The 26966-nt window shown below is 44.0% G+C and overlaps 1 protein-coding gene across 28 annotated transcripts in view; it reads left to right on the forward strand.

The window, feature by feature from the left end:
- LOC114318999 (uncharacterized) overlaps positions 1-26966 on the forward strand; it is a 109843-nt gene that overhangs the window by 59021 nt on the left and 23856 nt on the right. For 25 of the 28 annotated variants that reach the window (XM_082878559.1, XM_082878544.1, XM_082878550.1 and 22 more), the window contains one exon: positions 7284-7373. The gene's annotated coding sequence lies outside the window, so the exon portion shown is untranslated. Of the gene's footprint in view, positions 1-6092; positions 6195-6343; positions 6632-7283; positions 7374-26966 lie in introns of those variants that run through there. The other 3 variants (XM_082878562.1, XM_082878561.1, XM_082878556.1) reach the window with 2 other exon arrangements.

Raw genomic sequence — 26966 nt, forward strand, 5'->3', positions numbered from 1 at the left:
TAGCTACTTTGTTACAGCATTCCATGTGTTCATATTTGGAAATCATTGCACTACACTTCTGCCACATGAGTATGATTTTTAGTTGATAAGTGGATATGACTTGAAAATCTTGAAGCATGATAGTAGAGACTTTTAACCCTGTGAGTTTTGTGCCAATCATTTATTGGAGAGTTATTATACATCTACTCTTAATTTTTCTTTGGAAACGCATTAATTTATTGTTTAGTCTCATTATTTTTTCATTTTTGGTTGAATGCTTAGAATAAATCAATTTGTTATCATACTTTTACTCCCTCGAGGACAATGCATCATTCAGGTTGGGGGGAGAAAATACTTATCTTGAGAAGAATTTATATGTTGCTTGCTACAATGAGTTAGTTGTTTTGTTTAAAAAAAAAAAAAAAAGTGCGCACGGTAATCTTTTGTTCTGTGCATTGAGTAATTCGGCATACTTGTAGTATTTTATTGCTTTAACTCAAGAAATTGTGTTGAAGTTTGATATGTTAGCTACTTTGTTAAAGTATTCCATGTGTTCGTATTTGGAAATCATTGCACTGCACTTTAGCCACATGAATATGATTTTTAGTTGACAAGTGGATATGACTTGAAAATCTTGAAGAATGATAGTGGAGACTTTTGAGCCTACGAGTTTTGTGCTAATCTTTTATTGAGATCATGAATTGAGAGATGATTTTAGGCCATCTTTGTTTCATTGAGTCTTTTATTTATTTTTCTTTCCTTTATTATTACTTCATTAGAAACCAATTTGAGCCTTTATGTTAGCCTTTCTTTGTTTAACCCCACAACCCATACTTTCTTTTCAATTTTGTAGATATGTTGGGTAAGTTGAGTTTGGCAATGGCAAATTTGTTTGAAAAAAAAAAAAGTAAAAAAGGAGAGAAGGTGGAAAAAAAAGAAGAAGTAAATTGTGTTCAACGAGGGGGGGGGGAATGAAAAGAAAAAAAAAAGTAGGAGGAAGTTGAAAAAGACAAAAAAAAAAGTAACAAAAAGAGCAAAACATTTGGAATAATGCTCTAACTGTGTTTATTTTTATGCCAATAATCTCTCAGATTAGAGCTTATTTTTATGCCAATAATGTCTCAGATATCCATTTTTTTATTCAACTTTGCGTTTTTATTATTTTTTCGTAATTCCTCGACCCAAACATTACAACCAAATAAAAGTCCTATTTGATCTTGAGAGTGGTATAGTTTACAAGTGAACATGATGATAGGCGTGATGGTATGGTAATTTTAATTCTCAGTATATGGTATTCCATTCATGAGACTATTTATTTATTCTTTCATTATAGCGTTTTTCCAAAAAATTAGTATGCGGGATATTTTGCCTTTGATTTACATTATTCTACTCGCATATATTGAGAGTAATTTTCACACTATATTCTGAGTGATTTATTTGTTGAATGCAATTACTGGTGAGATTTGAGTCGAAGCATGTTTCAGAAAGAGATTTGGGTTATATTTCACTTTAAGGCTAAGGTTGTGTCTGTGTTGGCTAAACTTTTTCACACACTCCAAATTCTGAATGCCATGAGATATCTTTACTTGCTGCTAGTGTCTTGAACTTTGATTGATTATTTTGTTAAGATTGTGAAATTCATGACTTGTTCTTTAACATTAGCATGAGAACGAAAGAAATCCTTTGAGTAAACAAATTTTTTGACGTTTGTGGGTAATATCTCTTGAAATTTTAATTCGGTGCCGTTTGGTAACACTTACGTTTTCAATTTTCTGTTTATATTTACAAAAATTTTAAAAACTCAAATAAAAACTTGTTTGGTAAAATTTTTGATTTATAAATCAGTGGTATCAGTTTATAAATTTGGCCAAAAATGTGTTTTCATTTTTTATTTTCAGTTTTTTTTTTTTATCACCCAACATTAGCCACCACCCGCCACCATTTTCCACTACCGTCTTCTGCCACCACCACCCACCACCCACCCTCCACCACCACCTGCCATCACCACTCACCACCCACCGGCTACCACCAGCCACCACCCGCCACCACCACCCAACAACCTGCCACCCACTCGCCACCACCACCACCACCTACCGCTCGCCGCCACCACCACCACCACCACCCACCTATCATCCACCCGCCACCACTCACCACCTGCCACTACCAGTCACCGCCCGCCGCCACCACCACCCGCCACTTACTTGCCACCACCACTCATTACCCACCTGCCACCCACCCGCCACCCACCTGCCACCACCACCACCCACCACCCACCACCACCACCACCCACTCGCTACCACCTACCACCCGCCACCGTCACCCACCCACCCACCACCACCACCACCACCACACGCCACCTACCCGCCATCCGCCACCCACTTGCTACCACCACCTACCACCCGTCGCCGTCGCCGCCGCCACCACCATCACCACCACCACCATCACCCACTCGCTACCATCCATCACCCGCCATCGTCACCCACCCGCCACCACCCACTACCACCCGCCATCCGCCACCCACCCGCTGCCGCCGCCACCACCACCGCCACCACCACCCCCACCCGCCACCGTCACCCACCCACCCACCCACCCACCACCACCCGCCATCGGCCACTCACCACCCACCACCCGCCATCGGCCACCACCCGCCATCCGCCACCCACCTGCCACCACCATCCACCACCCGCCACCACCACCTCCCACTCACTACCACCCGCCAACGTCACCCACCCACCCGCCACCACCCACCACCAGCAGCTACCCACCACCCACCGTCACCACTTGAACCACCGTCTTCCGCCTCCACTTGCCATTTCTCACTCTTTTTTATATTTTTAAATTTTTTTGAACATTTTGTCAATTACTAAACGCGTTTGTAGTTTATGTTTTTTTAAAAATAAACAAAAACTAGTTTATAAAATTTTTGTAAATATAAACTGAAAACGTAAACGTTACCAAACACACCCGTATTTGATATTCCATTCATTAGACTATTTATTTATTCTTTCATATTAGCGTTTTTCAAAAAAATTAGTATGCGGGATATTTTGCCTTTGATTTACATAGTTCTACTCGCATATATTGAGAGCAATTTTTGCACCATATTCTGAGTGATTTATTTGTTGAGTGCAATAACTTGTGAGATTTGAGTCGAAGCATGTTTCAAAAAGAGATTTGGGTTATATTTCACCGGCTAAGGTTGTGTCTGTGTTTGCTAAACTTTTTTCACACAATCCAAATTTTGAATGTCATGAGATATCTGTATTTGCTGCTAGCGTCTTGGACTTTGATTGATTATCTTGTTAAGGTTGTGAAATTCATGGCCGGTTCTTTAACTTTGGCATGAGAATGAAAGAAATCCCTTTAGTAAAGAAATTTTTGGATGTTTGTGGGTAACATCTTTGGAAACCCTCACGAGACTTTTACTCGTCCACGAGGGGTAACCTATTGGATTAAGGGCTTGTTGCATGTGCTAAATTCAATCGTGATTTCTTGCAGAAGTGGTTTAGAGTTGTTGCTTTTATTTTACTTTTTGATTTTATTTTAGTCACCCTAATTGCTAGGTTCTAGCAATAAAGTTGGTTGGGAGGTGTGATGAATGCTTAAAATTACATAGTTGTTCTATGAATTTTGGATATTATATTCATTCTCTCAATTTGTATTTAATTGTGATTTAATGAATTTAATTTAAATTTGTAGAAAAACTACATTTGAGCCTTCAACAATATCAATTGCTCAACAAGGCCCATAAGATTCGGTATGCTTCTAAATCATCTCATAACATCCACAAAACCTCTCTCGAAGGTTAGACGAGATTTCATTGTACCTCCAGTCCTTTAATATTTTGATTTTGGTCTTCAAATACTTATTTGTTTCTCCTTTTAATTACTACCCGTCTTCTGTTCTTTATTTGTTCCTTTTATGAAATATATATTTGGTGACTTAGATAATAGCAAAAACGCTAGATTTGACCGCAATGTTGTCAAGGGTGCTCGGGCTGCTCGAATTCAGCAAAACAAATGGTAATTTTTATCTTAATTTTCTACCCCTGTACATAAGATGTATACCTTTTTACTCACAAGGGTCTTGTATTTGTAGCTTTTCATCGAATAAAGGATAATATTTCTATTGCCTAAAGGCAGGATTGCATATTTTTGTCGATAAGGGAGCAGAAAAGGTGTGCTGTTTTGGAAGAAAAAAGGGCATCTAGTTGATTGACTAGTCCTCCCCGTGTCATTGTATATGATATGTTTTTAATGTTAATATTATTTGTACTCAAAGGAATTGTTAATCCTTCACAAAAGGTTCTTTTGTATAAAACTAGACTACATTTGTTTCCTGGTAAATTGAGATCTAGATGGACTGGGCCGTTTCATAGTTAAAATTGTTTTTTCTCATGGGGCCCAGATTGAAAATCCCAAGAATGGTAATGTTTTTAAAGTGATTGGCCAATGTCTTAAACCAGTTTTGGAGAATTTCCCACCTGAAGAGGAGAGGAGTCCATCGAATTAAAAGACCCTATTCATTCATTCATGTTTGAGCTGGTAAAGATGTTTGTAGTCCTTCTTTCACAATAAGTTATTTATGGGGAAAAAAAGAAATTATGATTTCATCTAACAATTATTCTCTATTTATGATGGCATATCATATGATAAATCGTATTTGAAAATCACTCTTCCAATGTTTGATTGCAGTGACCTTTTAGACCCTGTTGTTGCTGAAGCTACACTGGACTTTCGGAATCTTAACAAGAGAAAACTTTTAACTAATTTCCCTACATTTCTCCCTCAGGTATGATTTGAAATTGGCATGATTCTTTGCTTGGGGTTTAGTTTCTTTATTTGACTGAATTTTCAGATTTAGAAGTAGAAAAGAAGAAGTATGCAACATGTATATCAAATATTTTGGTAACTTATCCTCCTCTAACATCAGTCTTGCATTTGTAGTTTTTCCCATTAATGCTAAGTTCCTCATGTCATCTTTTTGGTTTTGTTCTTAAAAGATATATTTAATTTATTTTATTGGAATGATCTTAGTTATAATTCGTGCAATTGTTGTGTCCTTATAACTTGATATTTGTATATGACAAATGTTAAAAGTGCTGAATATTGGGATTGAAATAAGGAAGTGTCTTGAAAATAGGTCAAACAGTTAAAAGAAGTGCATTAATTTCAATAAAAACTGCATTGCATTTAATAAGAAGTGCCTTGTGTTTTCAAATTTCAATGGTTCTTTGTTTTTCAGGCATGTTTTTAATGTTAATATTGTTTGTACTCGAAGGAATTGTTAGTCCTTCACAAAAGGTTCTTTTGTATAAAACTAGACCTGGTAAATTGAGATCTAGATGGGCCGGCCCTTTCATAGTTAAAACTGTTTTTTCTCATGGGGCCGTTGAGATTGAAAATCCCAGGAATGGTAATGTTTTTAAAGTGACTGGCCAACGTCTTAAACCAGTTTTGGAGAATTTCCCACCTGAAGAGGAGAGGAGTCCATTGAATTGAAAGGCCCTATTTATCGAGACCCATAAACATAATAATAAAAGCAATGTTACTTTTAGGAGTTGTTAGTTTTTCGTTTGTAATTTTTTTCCCTTGTGTTTTTGGCAATAATCCCATGCAGGTTCATGGTTCATCTTTTCTTTTTTAATAAATTTTTTGTTGACGCTCAAAAAAAAAAAAAAAAAAAAATATATATATATATATAGGCATGGTTCATTATTTAAGGTAATCTCATAACCTTTGTGATTTTGTTTTTTACATTGAGGACAATGCATCGTTTAGGTTGGGGGGAGAAAATACTTTCTTTGAGAAGAATTTATATGTTTGCTTGCTGCAATGAGTTAGTTGTTTTGTTATAAAAAAAAAGAAGAGACCTTGTCTAGCTTAAGAAGTTGTCACAGCTCGAGCCATGATGGTTCTCATTCAAAGCAGAACCAAACAAAACATGGAAAAAAATGACCATAAATTGATTGCAGGTGTTATTAACTTGTAATTACTATTTATTTGGAATGTTGAAGTATTTTTGGTGCTTGATATTTACCTCTCTCCTAGTTCTTCCCCTCATCATTATGCTTACATATATGCTAATGTAAGCATTGTTCTTTTATTCTACAGTTTTACTCAGGAAATTCGTCTATTTTTTCTTTATTTTGGAGAGGTGGTTCTACATGATGCTGATTGCAGTAGGAGGACCTTCATTCATTCATGTTTGAGCCGGTAAAGATGGTTTAGTTTGTAGTCCTTTCACAATAGTTTATTTGTGGGGAAAAAATGAAATTATGATTTCATCTAACAATTATTCTCTATTTATGCATATCATATGATAAATCATATTTGAAAATTACTCTTCTAATGTTTGATTGCAGTGAATTTTTAGACCGTGTTGTTGCTGCTACACTGACTTTTGAAATCTTAACAAGAGAAAACTTCTAACTAATTTCCCGACATTACTCCCCTCAGGTATGATTTGAGATTGGCATGATTCTTTGCATAGGATTTAGTTTCTTTATTTGACTGAATTTTCAGATTTAGAAGTAGAAAAGAAGAAATATGAAACATGTATATCAAATATTTTGGTAACTTATCCTCCTCTAACATCAGTCTTGCATTTGTAGTTTTTCCCATTAATGCTAAAGCTCATGAAATGTAGAGAAGTAAGTTCCTTGTGTCATCTTTTTGGTTCTGTTCTTAAAAGATATATTTCATTTATTTTATTGAAATGATCTTAGTTATAATTCGTGCAATTGTTGTGTCCTTATAACTTGATATGTGTATATGACAAATGTTAAAAGTGCTGAATATTGGGATTGAAATAAGGAAGTGTCTTGAAAATAGGTCAAACAGTTAAAAGAAGTGCATTAATTTCAATAAAAACTGCATTGCATTTAATAAGAAGTGCCTTGTGTTTTCAAATTTATTTTTTGGTCTACTTTTCGTGTCCCAGGGCACTTTTTAGCAAGACTCTTCATATATATTGGTATTCATAATTGTAGTTTTATTTTATTTTTGTCTTGTCAATGCTACTTCAGAAATAAATTTCGTTGCTTATGTGATGCCACACCTTATTTTGTATGTTTAAAGTTATTATGCGCCTTCCTAACCTTGTTGGAACAAAATATGGTATAGTAATTTCGTATTGAAACTAATTGAGCTTAATGGAAATTTTGACAACTACACACATATGTTTAATTTAAAAAAGGAGGATCTAAAAGAATGCTTTCAGAGATACTGTGGACTTAATCTGCAGTGAAGGGCATTACTGACTTTCATACATATATTTTTTTTCTGTTTTCTTTTTTGATGCAGATCAGAAAAATCGTTTCTAAGTGTGCTTCCAGCATTGATGTCTCTTGGATCATTTGTTCAGCTTATTTCCATCTCTCGTTGACTTACCAAGTGAGTTTGTTTTCCAGGATTCCCTAGTAGTTACATTATGCTCCTTTTTGTGTCTTTCTTTTGTGGTTTTCATCTCTTGCCATATTTCACCAATGAGCAAAATGCCTAGGGATACGCAAAAATTTACCAAAAAATCTACCGCTCACATAGGTGTGGGACCAACACCCATGTGAGTGTTTGCTAGAACATTTGGGGTCATTATTGTTCGCCAATTGAAGTTCTACTTACTCTATTAACAGCTGCACTGTGTTATTTTCCTTCTATTAATTTATTGATCAGTCAAATAGGCCATTTTGAAATGCCTTAATTAAATTTGTTCTGAAATTCAAAATCTACATGCTTGGTACTAGTTGGAAAACTGGATTTTATTATTTTGAATGAAAGCTAGAAAGAATAATATTTCTTATTCTCATATTTAAACAATGTACACACGACACCTCTATTAATGGAGATACATGGCATAAAATAAGGGATTGATTGGCTACTGATTCTGAGGACTGATTGGCTACTATTTAGTTACTAATTCTAATTCTAATACTAAATATAAACTTTCCTGTTCTATAGTATTGACTAAATCTAGATATTTACAGCTGTGATATCCTAAAGAATTCAGCCATATCTTGGCAGAATTATTTTCTTCCCATTTCCAACACTCCCCCTCAAGTTGGCTTGAATATGTCTTCCATGGCCAACTTGTAGATTAGGTGGTCGAACTGCCTCTTGTGTAGTTCCTTTGTAAGAACATCTGCAATCTGCTCCACCGTGGGTATATAAGACATGTAGATCAATTCCTTCTCAATCTTTTCGTTGATAAAGTGCTTGTCGACTTCCACATGCTTAGTTCTGTTGTGAAGAACCAGATTATGAGCAATTGCATTTGGTGCCTTCTTGTTACAGTAAACTTCCATTAGTGATGTTCTTGGAATTTTTAAGTCTTCCAATAATCTCTCGATCCACAAAGCTTTACAAATTCCATGAGCCATTGATCTAAATTCAGCTTCAGCACTACTTCTAGCCACTACGTTCTGTTTTTTTAGAGGGTCAGAAATTAAATCCCAAATTAAGTATGGGCCTAAGTACTGAGGTTGTCCCAAAGAGGCGACCAGGAATGAAAAAGAAGCATGGGCTAAAGTCCAAGGGAAGTGGGCCAACAGTGGGCCGGAGTATGTCCGACCCGCCAAGGGTCCAAACAGACTCCTCGAAGGAAAATGACCAAGTCAAGTTGCAGCGGGAACACATGCGACGGTCAAGTTGCAGAGGGAATACATGCAGCGGGAAAGTTGCCGAGGTACTTTGCCTCAGCGCCGCCATTCCTAATATCTTCGGCTCCGCCGCCATCCAAAGTTGATGAGGGAATTGCAGATGTGACAGTTGCGGCGACCAAGTTGTGGAGGCACTTTGTCTTAGCGTCGCCATTCCAAGTATTCTCGGTTCCGTCGCCACCTGGAGTTGCTGAGGGAAGAAGAGAACCGAAGCAACTAAGTTGCAGAGGCGCCCAAGTTGCAGAGGCACTTTGTCGGCGCCGCCATCTCCAATATTGTCGGTAATGCCATTTGAACTTGCCACGGGAAATGACTACCGCAGCAACTACTGCCGCCACAACCAACTTGCGGAGGGAACATCCTGCCGAGGTGATAGCAGCCTCTGGGAAAAGCTTCCCCTCTGCAAGGAGAGGGTAATGCCTGGTGCTGATAGCAGGCCTCAAGGCATTACTAGCCGAGGGCTGATAGTAGGCCCTAAGACTTATTGATTGGAGTTGATAGCAGGCCCAGGGTACCAGTTTACCGCGACGATCCCGCGAAGATGGGAGCAGGGTAGCCCTAGCATAAGGGACTCCCTTTCCATTACCCAGGTCATAGACCTGCCTTAGTCGCACAGGCAGGACTAAGGAAGCTCCTTGGGCTTGGTCCTAAGGAACAGCAAGGCTGATAGCAGGCTTGGCTGTGGCCTTCGCCCGGAGAAGTTGGGGAGTTTGTGGTTAGGTGGCTAAGGGTGAAGGCTTCATTGCGGTGAGCACGAACATTGTCGATAGTAGACTAATGGAGTCTTGAGAATGCATGTAGTGGCCAAGTAGAACTGAGAAGGCAAGTGCAGTAGCAACGTTTATCGCTGCAAGTGCACTTGCTGAGGTTCGAGCTGAGAAGGCAAGTGCAGCGGCAAACGCTCTCGTCGCAATTGCATTTCCTGAGGCTCAAGAGGGAGTTGCAGCGCCAAACACTCCGTCGCAACTACACTTGTTGAGGCTCAAAAAGGTAGTTGCGGAGGCAAACAGATAGTACACAGTACATGCAGAAGGACATGTGGCACCTTCAGCCTGGTGGCTTAAGGCAGAATATTCCATGTGATCCTCTAGGACACATGCCCTCTCTCTATTTGGCCACTTGGTGTCCTCTTGGTGCCAAGGAAATGCCTATATAAATAGGACCCATTTCCCATGGTTCAACAAGAGGAATTTTGGGGATTTGGGGTAGATGCTGCCCATTTTGGCACTGCTATACATTTCTTCTTGAGCTACTTGCTTCACCCTCACCCAGCTGCACACTCTCCAATTTCCAGACAGTTGTTACTGTTCATTCTCAAGCCACTTCCACCATTCTTGGACCATTAGCATAGTTTTGCCTCTCTAATTACCTTCTCTAACCTCGAACCCCTTTACATTTCTGGCGACTCCGCTGGGGAGGCTGCTTTGTTGATGGTTCATACCCGCAGTTGTTTACACACCTCACTGGAAAAAGATGGCAGAGAATAAAGTTCAGCAAGGCTCTTCAAATGGCGAAGCAGCACATGCGGAGGACCGTGACCACAGTGTTGTGATTGAGGCAGTTCAGTCACTCCAGGATACGCAGAGGGAGATCCTGGCAGCTTTGCAAACTCTCACTGGGGCTGTTATGGCCATGGCTTCTCGACCAGCTCCAGCGCAAGCACCTCTGGCCGTAGTAGTTAGCACACTTAGTTCCAGACAGCAGAAAGAATGACATAGAGGCAGCTGAAGAAAGAAGAGATCGGGCCTCGCGGGCAATGGAAAAGTATCATCAATCCGTAGCTCGTGCCTACAATCAATCTGTTCAGCACAAGAAGTTCAATAAATGGGACTTGGTATGGAAGACAGTGGACGCAATCATGCGGGTGCAACCAATTCCCAAGTTCTCACCAAGATGGGAAGGGCCCTACAAAGTTGCTGAGGCAAGCAGCAGCGGGTACTACAAGTTGACAAGAGTAGATGATGGGTTCAAAACTGGCCCTATCATTGCCACGTTGTCTGCATGCTCGAGGAAACTATCGACTGCTTGAAGCCTATCCTTCATCCACGATAGGTCCAAACCGTTCCTCTCAAGGCCGCTCTGGTTTGCCTTGGCACTTTCCACGAACTTCCTAAGGGTTGTTAGAATCTTCTTAGTAGCAAGGTTGCGAATGAAGCTGGCGAGTAACCCTTGCAGTGCGGTCTGCACCATAGATCCAGGAACGTTAAAAGTAGTAAAGATGCCGGGGTGCACCGCCTGGATGCGCGGTGAGAGTGGAAGTAGCTACGGAGGAGACCCAATAACTTAGAAAAGAAACTTTCTCTGAGGGCTGAGGGGACTCCGTCACACCCCCGCCAGCTTCAATCGCTGGAGGGAGACTGGTGGAGCAACCAAAGGTCTGAGGACGACGCACTTCCCCTGAAGATGATTGCCCAGCAGCATTGGAATGGGTAGATGCAGCGTTGGCGATCGGGTGAACTAGCCTCGCGAGAAAGACTGAAGCTGCCTGCACTGTCATGTCGCTCCGAAAAGAGGTTATCCATCTGGTAGTCTCCAACGTTCAGAACTGGAACAGTAGTGGTATCCATCCCAGTATAAAAATCTTGGGATACCCTAAGGTCAGTTGGCACTTCCGGAAAGTGAGTAGAGTACAAGTCTGCCATTTGTTGAGAGGTTGCCGAAGCAACTGGGTTAGAGGTCCTAGCGACAACAGTAACAGTGTGGGTGGCTAAAGTGACAGTTACCTATACAAGTCGGTCCAAATTTAGAGGGGTCACAGCAGGAACTATGGAAGCAGCCGCTACACTTGCACTCTCCTCCGCCACTTGGGCGTTCGGAATTGGGGTCTGTTGAACCAATGGAGACTCAGTGGACTGGGAGGAACCACCAGATGCAGCTCCAAAGGGAGGTGGTGCAACTTCCAGCGGCTCTCTCATGCCGGTATCTTCCCTTGGGGTCTCGGGGAAAAAATCATCTCCGCCGACAGAGGAACGGTCAGAGTGCACAGAATCAGCGAGGTTTGGAGGCTCTGCACCCTCAGCAACTAGGGTGCCTGCAACAACCTCCACAGCAGGGGGAACTTCATTTTCTGCAGCCTCCACAACCGGCTCAGCCTCAGTAGTTGGTGCGGCCCCAACATTTGGTTCTTCTTCAACATCTGGAAGTACAGCCCTGCGGGTCCTGAACCTTGTGACCTTTGTAGCAGTGGGAAGGTCGTCGTCGTTGTCGTCGTCTGAATCTGAGGAAAGTCCGATGGCAGTAGAAGAACCTCCGGGGCCGGTGGCATGGCCGATGGGCCTTGAAAAGAAAACAGGTTATGTGATTACCAAAGTAAACGTAAGAAGTCCAAGGAAGCAATGCAAAACATTTTCTAAGTATGGGTACGTTTTGGAGTCTCTTCCTACTTGGTGAGGCACGTGCCTCGGCAACTGATGCTGCTGCCTCTTGGGCTGCCCTTAATCTGGAGCGGGTCGTCCGTAATTGTCGTGCCGACTTGAGGGGGAGCAATTTGCTCCAGACGGGCGAGGCTTATCCACGGTAGTCAGGGGTAGAAGCTTGAAGCGACAGAATATACTGGTCTGTTTCCCTCGGCCAGAGGGCAGACGAAGAGATAAGTCAGGCTGCGGGATGGGTTCCATCGCAGGGACTACGGGAGCACTATTGCAAAAGTTGAAGAAAGAATTGAGGTTGCGGTGCCAGAACAGCCTTTTACTGGGAGTAAAGGCGCCCTCTCTTCCAAGTGAGGGAAGCTCCATGAAGCCTAAGCCCTCCACAAGTAGAGCGGTATAATTACGGGCAAATCGCTGAAAGCTCTGGTGGTAATCAGTCTGAAGCGGAGGGGCATGTGGGACGCCCTGATCCATGCCGAACTGCTCAGGGACCCTGTTCGGTCGATAGATGACGCTAGACATGCCCTTCTCGTTCCACACGAGTAGAAATCCGGGGCGTATCATGGCATCAATAAGAAGGGAGTTGGCTTGGACACTGTCGTTGGAGAAATCAACATGGCGAGCCTCGGAAAAATAGAATGGAACCACATAAATGCCTGGAAGAAGCTGAGTGAAAGGGCGGAACACACATTCCTCCATGCGGTCTACATAATCTACAAAGGGTCTGTTGGTGCCAAGACCAGCCCACCAAGAGATGCGAGGGAGGAAGGGAGTGGCGCACTTGCCTTGTGACAGGTCGACCCTTTGCATCTAGAACAGGACGACCCTCTGCATCAAGGACGTTGTCTATGAAGAAAGGCTCATGTTCTTTAGGGACAGGGCCCGTGGCAGGGAATCTCTCTTAGAAGAAAGCGGTCAGGAACTGAGTGTGCACAAAGCTCTACACATCATAGCGGGCCCATGGATCGCTCCATGTTCGTATGGATGAGATCAAGCGGAAGTATAAGTTCCCTAAGAAGAGGGGGGGCTAGTGGGATCTGGCTGCCGTTGCAAAGTTTGACAACCAAAGGGAACACCAGAGGATTAATACTCTCAGCAGGGTTGCTGGGGAGAAAAAAAAAAAAAATGAAGTAATTGACGAAGGCGGCCAAGTACAAGTCGCTGCGGTAGCCCGGCCCAACTACGGAGTTGTGACTCTCCTCTGTGATGTCGCCCACAACTGGTTGCAGGTCCTTGAAGAAATGCTTCAGCCAGAAAGATAAGTGGTTTTGTCCCTCTTGGGCCTCTCCTGGAGTAGTTCCCCAGTCCTAAGATCAGACCAAGAGCCATACTTCTGCGCCTCTCGAAAGGCTCCTTGGAGGGCAGTGACAAAAACTTGTTCTGCAGGAGTCAGGGACGCTGGATCGGAGGGGTGATCTCCACGAGTGCTCAAGCGTAGAAGGACGGTAACATCTTCAAGGGTTGGAGTTATCTCCCCCCATGCCAAAGAAAAAGTGTGAGTGTCGCGGCTCCAGCGAGAGACAACCATATCAGTGTTGGTCTGTACTTTGCGCACTGATAACACTCTCGAAATCGAAACGGCATTGTAGAGACAAACATCCTGCAATTGCTGCTCGAACCCACCATCTGCAATGATGTCATCAACCCAGAGGGACCAGCCTGTTAAAGGGCCCGAGCGAGTGCGATAGTAGATGTATGAATGGGGAAAGTCACCACGCGAAACCGCAGCACGGAGACTGGGTTCACCATGTCAGCATTATCGAAAGTAGCCTCACTAAAAGGAAGCAGAGGCTCCTCCAAAGGAAAGGCATCAGGAACGAAGGAGTCAACGGCCTTCTAGAAAGGGTCAGCTAGCCCTCTGAAGTATGAGGCCCTCCTCCAGCCCTGTCTGGTAGAAACCTTGTGCTGGCCATAAGGAAGTATAAAGAAAAGTAAAGAAGACTTTGGAAAGTGGGTCAAGGAAGGGAAGAAGACAAGGAGACAGAAAGTGTGTTTGGGCGGAAGTGGGGGACCAGTGGACCCATGGGCGCTATTTATAAAGAAAGTAGCTAAAGGGCGAGGACACGTTCCCCACTGGGGCAGGGGGCAAATGTAGAGGGTCAGAAATTAAACCCCCAATTAAGTATGGGCCTAAGTACTAAGGTCGGCCCAAAGAGGCGACTAAGAATGAAAAAGGACCATGGGCTAAGTGGGCCAACAGTGGGCCGGAGTAGGTCCGACCCGCCATGGGTCCACACAGACTCCACGAAGGAAAAGGACCAAGTCAAGTTGCAGCGGGAACACATGTGACGGTTAAGTTGTAGAGGGAATACTTGCAACGGGGAAATTGCTGAGGTACTTTGCCTCAACGCCGCCATTCCTAATATCTTTGGCTCCGTCGCCATCCAAAGTTGACGAGGAAAAGAGAAAGCCAAACCAACTAAGTTGCAGAGGCGACAGTTGCGACGACCAAGTTGCGGAGGTACTTTGTCTTAGCGCCGCCATTCCTAGTATTCTCAGTTCCGTCGCCACATGGAGTTGCTGAGGGAAGGAGAGAACCGAAGCTACCAAGTTGCAGAGGTGCCCAAGTTGCATAGGCACTTTGTCGGCGCCGCCATCTCCAATATTGTCGGTTATGTCATTTGAACTTGCCACGGGAAATGACTACCACAGCAACTACTGCTGCCGCAACCAACTTGCGGAGGGAACATCCCGCCCAGGTGATAGTAGCCTTTGGGAAAAGCTTCCCCTCTGCAAGTAGAGGGTAATGCCTGGCGCTGATAGCAGACCCCAAGGCATTACTAGCCCAGGGCTGATAGCTGGCCCCAAAATTCATTTAACTTGGCACTGATAGCTGGCCCCAAGACTTACTGGTTGGAGCTGATGGCAGGCCCAGGGTACTAGTTTATCGCGGCGATCCCGCGACGATGGGAGCAGCGTAGCCCCGAGCATAAGGGACCCCCTTTCCATTACCCAGGTCATAGACCTGCCTTGGTCGCACAGACAGGACTAAGGAAGCCCCTTGGGGTTGGTACTAAGGAACAGCATGGCTGATAGCAGGCTTGGCTGTGGCCTTCGCCCTGGGAAGCTGGGGAGTTTGTGGTTAGGTGGTTAAGGGTGAAGGCTTCGCTGCAGTGAGCACGAACATAGTCGATAGTAGACTAATGGAGTCCTGAGAATGCATGCAGTGGCCAAGTAGAACTGAGAAGGCAAGTGCAGCAACAAGGTTTACCGCTGCAAGTGCCTTGCTGAGGCTTGTTCTAAGAAGGTAAGTGCAGTAGCAAACGCTCCCGTCGCAACTGCACTTGCTGAGGCTCAAGAGGGAGTTGTAGCGCCAAACACTCCTGTCGCAACTACACTTGCTGAGGCTCAAAAAGGTTGTTGCGGAAGCAAACAGATAGTACACAACACATGTAGGACACGTGGCACGTTCTTCCTGGTGGCTCAAGACAGAATATTCCATGTGATCCTCTAGGACACATGTCCTCTCTCTATTTGGCCACTTGGTGTGCTCTTGGTACCGAGGAAAAGCCTATAAATAGGGCCCATTTCCCAAGGTTCAACAATAGAAATTTTGACTGAACTGCCTCGAACCCCTTTACATTTCTGGCAACTCTGTTGGGAAGGCTGCTTTGTTGATGGTTCATACACGCAATGGTTTACACACCTCATTGGAAAAAAATGGTAGAGGATGAAGTTCAGCAATGCTCCTCAAATGGCAGAGCAGCACATGCGGAGGACCGTGACAACAGTGTTGTGATTGAGGCAGTTCAGTCACTCCAGGATATGCAGAGGGAGATCCTGGCAGCTTTGCAAACTCTCACTGGGGCTGTTATGGCCATGGCTTCTCGACCAGCTCCAGCGCAAGCACCTCTGGCCGTAGCAGTCCCAAACCCAGTGCCTAACTTGTTCCTTGAGGTTCGGGCTTCGATCCAGGTGCCTTCGGCGGTACTTCAAGCGAACGGTGCGGCCGCTGGTTCAGCTACCCTGGAGCAGACTGGACCATTCCAGCCCACTCACTTTTTTACTCTAGCCGATGTACAAGCTATGCTCGAGCAAGAGCGTAGCAAGAAGCCACTCCCATCTCTCCCCGACTTAGATGTGAAGGCCCCATACTCTCAGGAGATATTGACCATGCCATACCCAACTGGGCCCCATACTCTCAGGAGATATTGACCATGCCATACCCAACTGGGTATACAGTGCCCAAGTTTATTAAGTTTGATAGGAAACAAGGCAATGCCAGAGAATAGGTGGTGAGGTTCATTGAAACTATTGGTGTCCATGGCAGTGACCACTCTCTGCGCCTTCGGGAGTTATCCAAGTCCACTTACTGAAAGGGCTTGCAGCTGGTATGTGAACTTGGCTATCGAGTTGGGAGGAGATGGTGAACAAAGAGAAAGTTACAACCCTCACCCTCGGGCGAGATGTCCAAAAGGAGGGCGAAGATATACTGGACTATGTTAAGCGGTTCCAAGATAAGGCTATCGACTGTTATGAACCAGTGGATAAGGCCCATTTAGTCAGCATATGTGTAGAGGGGTGCCATACGCAACTACAAAATTTTCTTGGTGAATCATAATATGCCTACCATTTTAGCCTTGATTGAGGCAGCTAGGAACCTCAGTACCACTGGTCCCTTGCACAGATCTCGTGACAGCCACCGCTACCCTCGCAGTAGCAGAGTTGCTGCGGTAACCTCTGCAGGAGGGAGCCGCTTGCAAGGATAGGCGACGTCCTTTCGGAAGAGAAACAGTTATGAGGACATAAATCCATGTCCTTGCAGCCTTGAGAATGTTGAGGCTCTGGTTAAAGAATGGGTAGCTGATGGTAAACTTACCTTGGCTCCAGTTGATGTCCCTCCAACCAAGAAGGACAAAGAAAGCCCGGATTATTGTGTCTATCACAGAACCACCAGACACCCTACTAGGGACTGTTGGACTTTGAAAAGTATCTTCAAGAAGAAAGTTGACGCAAATGAGCCGAAGTTCAAAGATGCCGGTAATCGTGATGTATAGAAGGACCCTTATCCTAACCACAAGGAGAAGGGGAAGAATATACATATATGATTGGCTATCTCGGGCCTGTGCGTGATCAAGTGCATATGGCGTCTTACTATGATGAGTTAGAAGAAATTGCAACCGGCCAGCTCCCTGAGACAGTACTTGCAGAGGCAAAATTTGCAGAGGATGCTAATGCCCAGGCCTTACAAAACTCTGTTAAGTTTTGCGCCTTCTTTGACCAGTTGGGGCTGGGCCAAGCTGCTAGGTTGGGAGCAACAAAAGCCCTCATTAATATTTTTGAAGTGCACCGTGATGAAGTTGCTGAGGCTAAGGAGTATGTGCCTCGGCGCATTTAGGAAGCTTATGGGGCCATTACTTTTTCAGAGGCAGACAGAGCATACCTATTTCCCTATAATCGTCCTCTTTTTGTCACAACATACATCAATGATGTAGAGTTCAAGCGTGCTTTCCTTGATGGCTGGGACGTCCATAAACATCATCACTACTGACACCTTTGCAAAGGCTGGGATCCCAGAGTCCAGAATGGTTCGCCAACCCATCACTGTGACGGGTTTTGGCGGCTAGAAAAAAGATACCAAGGGTCATGTGGTCGTGGACTTAGCAGTTGGTGAGATCCATTCCGCAACCAAGTTTCATGTGATTGAAGCGGGCACAAATTGCCACATGATACTCGGCAGAGCTTGGATGCACCGATATGGAGCTATCCCGTCGAGTTATCACCAATGCGTGAAGGCAAAGTTGGGAAAGCGCACAGTAACCATATAAATGCGTCTGAACGGCCATTTGGGGTTGAGGAGGCACACTATTCGGATGCAGTTTTCTTTACTGAGTCAACGGGTGAAACTCCAAGGACCGGTAAAGTTGCAGGAGTAAAATTGCCAAAATGGGAAGACATTCGGCATGCAGGGGCTACTCTAGAAAGTAGTGGGCAGAAGAGGAGCAACAAGTCCACAAGTCCTCCGCCCAAGATTGTTAAGGTGCGGGAGGGCGGTAAGACAGTTTACTACCTAAGACGGGTCTTGGAGGGCAGGCTTCATACCTCGGGAGGAAGGCCCCGAAACAAATAAATGTGACGATGATGAGTCCCAAGAAGAGTTGGTGAAGACGCCTAAGCCTGTCCCTGAATGCGTGCAAGATAGACCCAAACCGCAGCAGAGGTGCTTGCTGAGGTTGAACCTCAGCAACTTACCTGGGCAGAGCAAGCCCCGTGTTCATCAGCGACACAATGGCTCCAATAGCTAAGGGAGAATTGAAAACACTACTGAAGCGGTACAATGACGTCTTTGGTTGGACATACAATGAGATGCCTGGTCTCGACTCGTCTCTTGTCACCTATCACCTGGATACTTTTCCCAACTCTAAGTCAATAAAGCAGCATGCTCGAAAGTATCATCCTGACCTTGAGGCAAAGATTAAGGAAGAGGTAGAAAAGTTGCCGAGGGCCAAGTTCATTGAGCCTATACAGTACCCAACTTGGCTAGCAAATATTGTGCCCGTGGAGAAGAAAAACGGCCAGATCAGGGTCTGCGTAGACTTTCCCGACCTGAATGAATGAGGCCTGCCCGAAAGATGAGTTTTCATTGCCCCATGTTGACACACTTGTCGATTCTACTACAGGCCATAAGATGTTCTCCTTTATGGATGGGTTCAGTGGTTATAACCAGATCAAAATGGCATCAGAAGATGCAGAAAAAACGGCATTTAGAACACCCTTGGGAAATTTTTTCTATACGGTGATGCCTTTTGGTTTGAAAAACACAGGGGCAGCCTACCAACGGGCTATGACTGCAGTGTTTCATGACATGTTGCATCATGAAGTGGAAGTACATGTGGATGATCTGGTGGTTAAGTCTACCGAGGCAAACCGACACCTCTGCGACTTCGAAAAAGTTTTTCAGCGGTGCCGCAAATTCTGCCTAAAGATGAACCCTCTCAAGTGTGCCTTCGGAGTTACCGCCGACAAGTTCCTTGGCTTTTTTTTTACACCGACGGGGGATTGAAGTAGATGGGGATAAGATTAAATCAATCATGGAGATGCCACCACCACACTCTCAAAAGGCTTTGAAGAAATTCCTAGGCAAAGTGTCATATCTCAGGAGGTTCATTCTAGCCTTTGCTGAGATAACATTTTCCTTTGGGACATTGCTGAAAGGGAATCAGAAGTTTTAATGGTTGCAAGAACACCAGCAGGCATTTGATGTGGTGAAGAAAGCACTTACAATGATTGCCCTACAACTCAACAAGCCTCTGCTACTGTACCAGGTCTACACCTCAGTCTATTGGGGCTTTACTTGTCTAAGACATAGATGGCATTGAGAAGCCAGTCTATTACATCAGTCGCAAAATCAATGGTGTCGAGTCGCGATATACCCCAATTGAGAGGCTTTGTTTAGCCTTAATCTTCATAGCGCGGAAGTTGCGCCACTATTTTTTGGCACACCCGATCCATGTTGTGACCCCGGAGTGATCCGGTCCGCTACTTGCTAAGCAAACCCGCTCTGATTGGAAGAATGGCAGGATGGCTTTTGGCTCTAGCAGAATATGACATCACTTGTGTTACTCCCAAGGCTATTAAGAGCCAAGTACTTGCAGACTTACTGGCCCAATTCCCATTTGGTGAACATGAACCTGCAGAGGTATCTCTACCAGGTGCGGTCCATGTCTCAGCAGCTGTAGTTGACGCTTATTGGGATTTAAAATTTGATGGAGCTTCGGGAGTTGGGAAAGGCGGAGCAGGCATAACACTAACCAGTGAAGAAGACGAGAAGTTTCATCTATCATATAAGCTTGATTTTGAATGTTCAAACAACGAGGTTGAATATAAGGCGTTGATACTAGGTCTAATCGCTGCCCAAACGAAGGGACTTCTCAAGTCGAAAATTTTGGGCGACTCCGAGTTAGTTGTCAAGCAAACAATGGGTGATTTCGCCTTAAAAGGAGCCTCTGTTGGGCCCGTATCGCACCGTGGTTCAAGGGTTGCTCCCTCAATTTGATGATGTCCAAATCCAGCATACCCCTCGAACACACAACTGTCTCCCCGATGCCTTGGCTACACTGGTGGCAAAGGTGGATATACCAGATGATAGTATAGCCATAGCCATCGTCATCGAGAAAGGAACAACACCAGCAGTGTTAGCCGAAGAACATACAGAGCAAGATGCTGAGGGATGGAAAACAGATATAATCCAACAGAACAGTTGAAAACAGGCCAAGAAACAATTAGACCAGTAGAACTTGCATAATTTCTGCTCCTTAGAGGAGAGTTGTATTTTCGCGGTGCCAACAACTTGCTGGCAAGGTGCGTCGGTAGACAAGAAGCAACTTACAGACTTAAGCAGATCCATGCTAAGTCTCATGGAGATATCAGTCTATACCGACGAATACGGAGGCAAGGGTATTATTGGCCAGAGATGGAAAAGGAAAGTACTGAGTTGCAGAGGCAATGTGCAAAATGCCAATTCCATCCTAAGGAAGAGGAAGCCCATTTCTTAAGCAGTGAAGGAATGGAGGCAGCCATATGTCGACTACCTTGGAAATGGTACACTGCCTGAGAACAAAGCCGATGCAATCAGAGTTAAGTGGCGGGCCCTCCGCTTCTTCCTTGACCAAAGGATGATGCAAATGAGGTGCCGAGGGAAGCCCACAAGACAGAACATCATGGAGGGTAGCGATTATATGGGCATCTCATTCACCTCTGCTACTACTGGTCGACAATGGAAGAAGATGCTAAAAACTTTGTAAGGAGATGCCAATCCTATCAGAAGTTTGGGAACTTGATACATGCACCGGCGGTTGAGCTGCACAACATCAAGACCCCTTACCTGTTCCATACTTGGGCCCCCTTACCTGTTCCATACTTGGGCATTTGATAGCGCAGCAATCGAAAGGCCACAGATTGCAGCGACTGAAGTTAGTACTAAGTGGGGGTGGAGGCTATATCGATGAGGAAGGCAGATAGGGCAGGAGTAGCCAACTTCATCAGAGAAAGCATAATCTGTAGGTTTGGCATACCAAAAGTAATGCTGTCCGACAATGGAACTCCCTTTGTAAATCGTCGTGTGGGAAGACTGCTGAACGCCTACCAGATCAAGCAGCACAAGTCTAGTCCATACTATCCCCCAAGGGAGTAGACAAGCTGAGGCGACCAACAAAACCATCATTCGAATATTGAGTAAAATGATGGATGAAGCAGGGAGCACATGGTCTGAAATCATCAACAACTCACTGATTAATCAATATATGTCACAAATCAAAAAAAAAAAAAAACAAATCAGTATATAACAAATCTAACAGATCAATTTTGTTTAATATATAACAGATCAATATATAACTAACACAGATTAAAAAAAATTATTCTAAACAATACAGATCAACATCAGATCAGAGAGAGAGAGAGAGAGAGAGAGAGATAACAGATCTGAGTACACCTCCATCGTCTGACACAGATTTGAGCGATGCCAATGACCAGGCACTATGGCGAGATCGACGGTGGTTGTGGTGGTGGGTTCGGTGGTGGTGAGAGAGAGATGGACCTTCTGCTCAAGAATAGAGAGAGACGAAGTGGAGAGAAAGAGAAACTAAGGCAAGGAGAAGAGAGAGAGAGGGGGGTCAGGGCCAGCGGTGGTGGTGGCGATGTCGCTGTGTCGTGACTGTGAGAGAGTTGAGTTGAGAGAGAGTGAGAGAGTTGAAAACGAGAGAGTGAAGAGAGAGAGTTGAGAGAGAGAAGATAAGAGTCAGAGAGAGTGAGATAGTTGAGAGTCAGTGAGAGAGAAGATAAGATCAAAAGTGAAATAGATATTTATATAATAAGAGGAACAGAGGCGGGGATGAATCGGGGAAATTTCGGGCGGGGCCGGGGCCGACGAGCCTATTTCCGTCCCCGGCCCGAAAATTATCGGGGATGTATTTTTGAATACCAGCCTCGGCCCTATGGTGAATAATTTTTGGGGAAAATCCGATTTATCGGGACAGGGCGGTCCGGTCCCCGTTGGGCCTGGTTGATATTGCCATCCCTACTGAACACTTACTAGATCAAGCAGCACAAGTCTAGTCCGTACTACCCACAAGGGAATGGACAAGCTGACCAACAAAACCATCATCCGAATATTGAGTAAAATAATGGATGAAGCAGGGGGCACATGGTCTGAACGACTCCCCGTAGCACTCTAGGCGTATAGAACGTCAAAGAGAAAGCCAACTCAGGCAACCCCATTTTCCCTAGTGTACGGGTCCGAAGCTGTGTTACCAGTTGAGTTGGCAGTACCCTCAGCAAGAATGACTATGTCAGCACACTTAGTTCCAGACAGCAGAAAGAATGACATAGAGGCAGCTGAAGAAAGAAGAGATCGAGCCTCGCGGGCAATGGAAAAGTATCATCAATCCATAGCTCGTGCCTACAATCAATCTGTTCAGCACAAGAAGTTCAATAAAGGGGACTTGGTATGGAAGACAGTGGACGAAATCATGTGGGGGCAACTAATTCCCAAGTTCTTACCAAGATAGGAAGGCCCCTACAAAGTTGCTGAGGCAAGCAGCAGCGGGTACTACAAGTTGACAAGAGTAGATGATGGGTTCAAAACTGGCCCTATCATCGCCACGTTGTCTGCATGCTCGAGGAAACCATCGGTTGCCTGAAGCCTATCCCTCATCCATGATAGGTCCAAACCGTTCCTTTCAAAGCCGCTCAGGTTTGCCTCGGCACTTTCCACGTACTTGCTAGGGGTGGTCAGAATCTTCTTAGTAGCAAGGTCGCAAATGAAGCTGGCAAGTGACTCCAGCAGTGCTGTCTGCACCATAGATCCAGGAACGTTAAAAGCAGGAAAGGTGCCGGGGTGCAGCTCTTGGATGCGGGGCGAGAGTGGGAGCAGCTGCGGAGGAGACCCAATAACTTAGAAAAGAAACTTTCTCTGAGGTCTGAGGGGACTCCCTCACACCCCTGCAAACTTCAATCACTGGAGGGAGATTGGTGGAGTGACCAAAGGTCTAAGGACGACGCACTTGCCCTGAAGGTGATTGCCTAGTAGCATTGGAATGGGTAGATGCAATGTTGGCGACCGGGTGAACTAGCCTCGCGAGAAAGACTAAAGTTGCCTGCACCGTCATGTCGCTTCGAAAATAGGTCATCCATCTGGTAGTCTCCAACGTTCAAATCTGGAACAGCAGTGGTATCCATTCCAGTATAAAAATCTTGGGATACCCCAAGGTCAACTGGCACTTCTGGAAAGTGAGTGGGGTACAAGTCTGCCAGTTGTTCAAAGGTTGTCGAAGCAACTGGGTCAGAGGTCCCAGCGACAGCAATAACAGTGTGGGTGGCTAAAGTGACAGCTACCTCTGCAAGTCGGTCCAAATTTAGAGGGGCCACAACAGGAACAGTGGAAGCAGTCGCTACACTTGCACTCTCCTCCACCACTTGGGCATTCGGAAGTGGGGTCTGCTGAACCAATGGAGACTCAGTGTACTGGGAGGAACCACCAGATGCAGTTCCTAAGGGAGGTGGTGCAACTTCCAGAGGCTCTCTCATGCCGCTATCTTCCTTTGGGGTCTCAGGGAAAAAATCCTTCCCTCCGCCGACAGGGAAACGGTCGGAGTGCACAGAATCAGCGAGGTTTGGAGGCTCTGCACCCTCCAACTAGGCCGCCCGCAACAACTTCCATAGCAGGGGGAACTTCATTTTCTGCAGCCTCCACAACTGGCTCAGCCTCAGTAGTTGGTGCGGCCCCAGCACTTGGTTTTTCTTCAACATTTGGAAGAACTGCCGGCGGAGGAACGGTCGGAGTGCACAGAATCAGCGGGGTTTGGAGGCTCTGCACCCTCCAACTAGACCGCCCGCAACAACTTCCACAGCAGGGGGAACTTCATTTTCTGCAGCCTCCACAACTGGCTCAGCCTCAGTAGTTGGTGCAGCTCTAGCACTTGGTTCTTCTTCAACATCTAGAAGTACTGCCCTGCCGGTCCTGAACCTTGTGACCCTTGTAGCAATGGGAAGGTCATCGTCGTCGTCTGAATCTGAAGAAATTCCGATGGCAGTAGAAAAACCTCCGGGGTCGGTGGTATGGCTGGTGGGCCCTGAAAAGAAAAAAAGGTTATGTGATTACCAAAGAAAATGTAAGAAGTCCAAGGAATGTGATTTCCGGTTAGTGATGCTTCCAGCCCAATTTGCATCTGTATGTACTTCCACTTGAAGATGTCCTTACTTTTTAAATATCAAGCCTTTATCAGGAGTTTCCTTTAGATACCTTCGGATCCTGTATGCTTCTTCAAAGTGCTCATTTCCTGGTGAATGCATGAATTGGCTTACTCTGCTTACTACGAATTCTATGTCGGGACGTGTGTGAGATTAGTATATCAGTCTTCCAACAAGTCTCTGAAACTGGTCTATATTCACCACATCTTCAATTCTAGCATGCTGTAGCTTCAAGTTGAGCTCGGTTGGTGTTTCAGCAGCTTTACATCCGAGCAAGCATGTTTTTTTGAGCAAGTCAATTGTGTACTTGCGCTGAGTGACAAAAATGCCCTCCTTAGATCTAGCGAACTCCATTCCAAGAAAGTATCTTAGTGCTCCAGGACCTTTATCTCGAAATCTTTAGCAAGTCCCTTCTTCAACTTTTTCGATTCGGCATTATCATTACCTGTTAGAATTATGTCATCTACATAAACAATCAAGATAGCTTCTCTTGAGTGTTTATAGAACATAGTATGGTCTGCTTGGCTTTAACTGTATCCAAGGTTTTTTACAGCCTTCCCAAAGCATTCAAACCACGCCCTTGGGGATTGTTTGAGGCCGTATAGAGACTTGTTTAATTTGCAGACTTTATCTATACCAAATTTCTTTTCAAAACCTGGAGGTAAGTTCATATAGACTTGTTCTAGATTTCCATTTAAGAAGGCATTTTTTACATTTAATTGATGTAGAAGCCAGCTGGAATTAACTGCTAGTGACAGTAAAACCCGAATTGAGTTTATCTTGGCAACTGGAGCAAAGGTTTCTTGGTAGTCAATCCCGAGGGTTTGTGTAAACTTTTTTGCCACGAGTCTCACCTTATATCTTTCCACGCTACCATCAGCTTTGCACTTCACTGTAAATACCCATTGGCACCCTACTGTCTTTTTGTCCTTAGGCAGATTCACTAACATCCAAGTACCGTTCTTTTCTAGAGCATTCATCTCTTCCATAACTGTTGATTTCCAATTAGGATCATCCAGGGCTTCCTTAATAATTCTTGGAACAAACAGGTTAGATATTTTTGAAGTAAATGCTCTATGACTTTTGGAAAGTTTCTTATAAGATAAATTTTTCGCAATGAAATGTTGGGTACATTTTCGAATTCCTTTCCTAATGGCTAGAGGAAGATCACAATCTGTGGGTATAACATTAGGTAAAACCGCTGAAGGAAATGGAGATGAAGTAGAGACAGATGATGGAGGAACCAGATTAGGAATACCTGAACTACTTGAGGGACCTTTTTTAAGAGATTCTGATTGGCTTTGTGGTAGAGTGGTTGGCTAGTCTTTACTTTTTCTTTGAGTATTTTTCCGAGCATAAACCAAAAACTCAGGTTCGGGAACAGTTTGTTCCAATTGTAGTATTTCTCCCCCTGCTTGTGAGCCTTCTATGTTTGGAGAAGTTGGACTGGGATTTCCTTTGTTCTCCATATCTTGAATACCCTGTTTCTGTTCTTGTTTTTCAGAAAACAAGGGATGGAGATTGAATGGGATTTGGTAAGGGATCCGAAGTTGTCTGCCAAAAATTTTCTTCCTTTTTCTTTTTCTCCCCTTGAAGAGAATTTTTGGTAAAATAGGATTGAGTTTCAAGAAAGGAGACATCCATAATCACCAAATGTTTTTGTTTGAGGATTATAGCACTTGTAGCCTCTTTTGTTTGGAGCATACCCAATGAAAACACATTTTTCTGCTCTAAGATCAAGTATGGATCGAATTTGGCTGGGTATGTGAACGAAAATAGTATAGCAAAAAATTTTTGAAGCAAATTTGAATTAATTCTGCAATCAAGGTTTTTTTGAAATATTTTAAGGGTGTGACATATTGCAAAACCCGGGTAGGCATTCTATTAATTAAATAAGAGGCTGTCAAAATGGCATCTCTCCATAGATATTTGGGAACATACATAGAGAACATTATGGCTCAGGCTACTTCCAGTAAATGCTTATTTTTTCTTTCGGCAATACCATTTTGTTGATGAGTGTCACGACATATAGATTGATGAAAAATAACTTTTTTCCTAAAAAAATTCCCTAGATATTCATTGAAGTACTCTTTTCCATTATCAGCTCAAAAAATACTAATTTTTGAATGAAATTGATTGTCAATCATTTTGTAAAAATCTTGAAACATGTTTTTTACTTCAAATTTGTCTTTCATCAAATAAACCTAGCAAAGCCGAGTGTGATCATCTATAAAAGTTACAAACCACTTTACACCAGTCATGGTGGTAACCTTGGAGAAACCCCACATCACTATGAATTAAGTAAAATGGTTTAGAGGCACGGTAGGGTTTTGTAAGATAAGTAGTTTGTTGACTTTTAGATAAATAACAACTTTCACATTGAAAAGACGAACAATCCAAATTTTTAAACAAGTTAGGAAACAAATGTTTAAGATATGAAAAACTAGGATGTCCTAGTCTAAAATGCCAAAGCATTATTTGCTCGCGAGCCGAAAGTGAACTAATACTACAACCATAGCCTTGAGTTGTTTTATTGCTGGATATGTCATCATCAAAGTAGCAAAGACCATTGACCATTCTAGCATTGCCAATCAACCTCCCCAAGTTTCGGTCCTGAAATTCACAATGAGAGTCAAAGAAAACAACACGAAAGTGAGTTTTTGGATAATTTACTGGCAGACAACTTGCAGGCCAGTTTAGGAACATGAAGGACAGAGTGAAGGGTAATATTTTCTAAAATTTTTATTTGAACTTTTCCTACAATGGGTGAGAAATTG

Source organism: Camellia sinensis, chromosome 7, assembly GCF_055761805.1.
Source record: "Camellia sinensis isolate YWXY chromosome 7, ASM5576180v1, whole genome shotgun sequence".
Taxonomy (NCBI): Eukaryota; Viridiplantae; Streptophyta; class Magnoliopsida; order Ericales; family Theaceae; genus Camellia; species Camellia sinensis.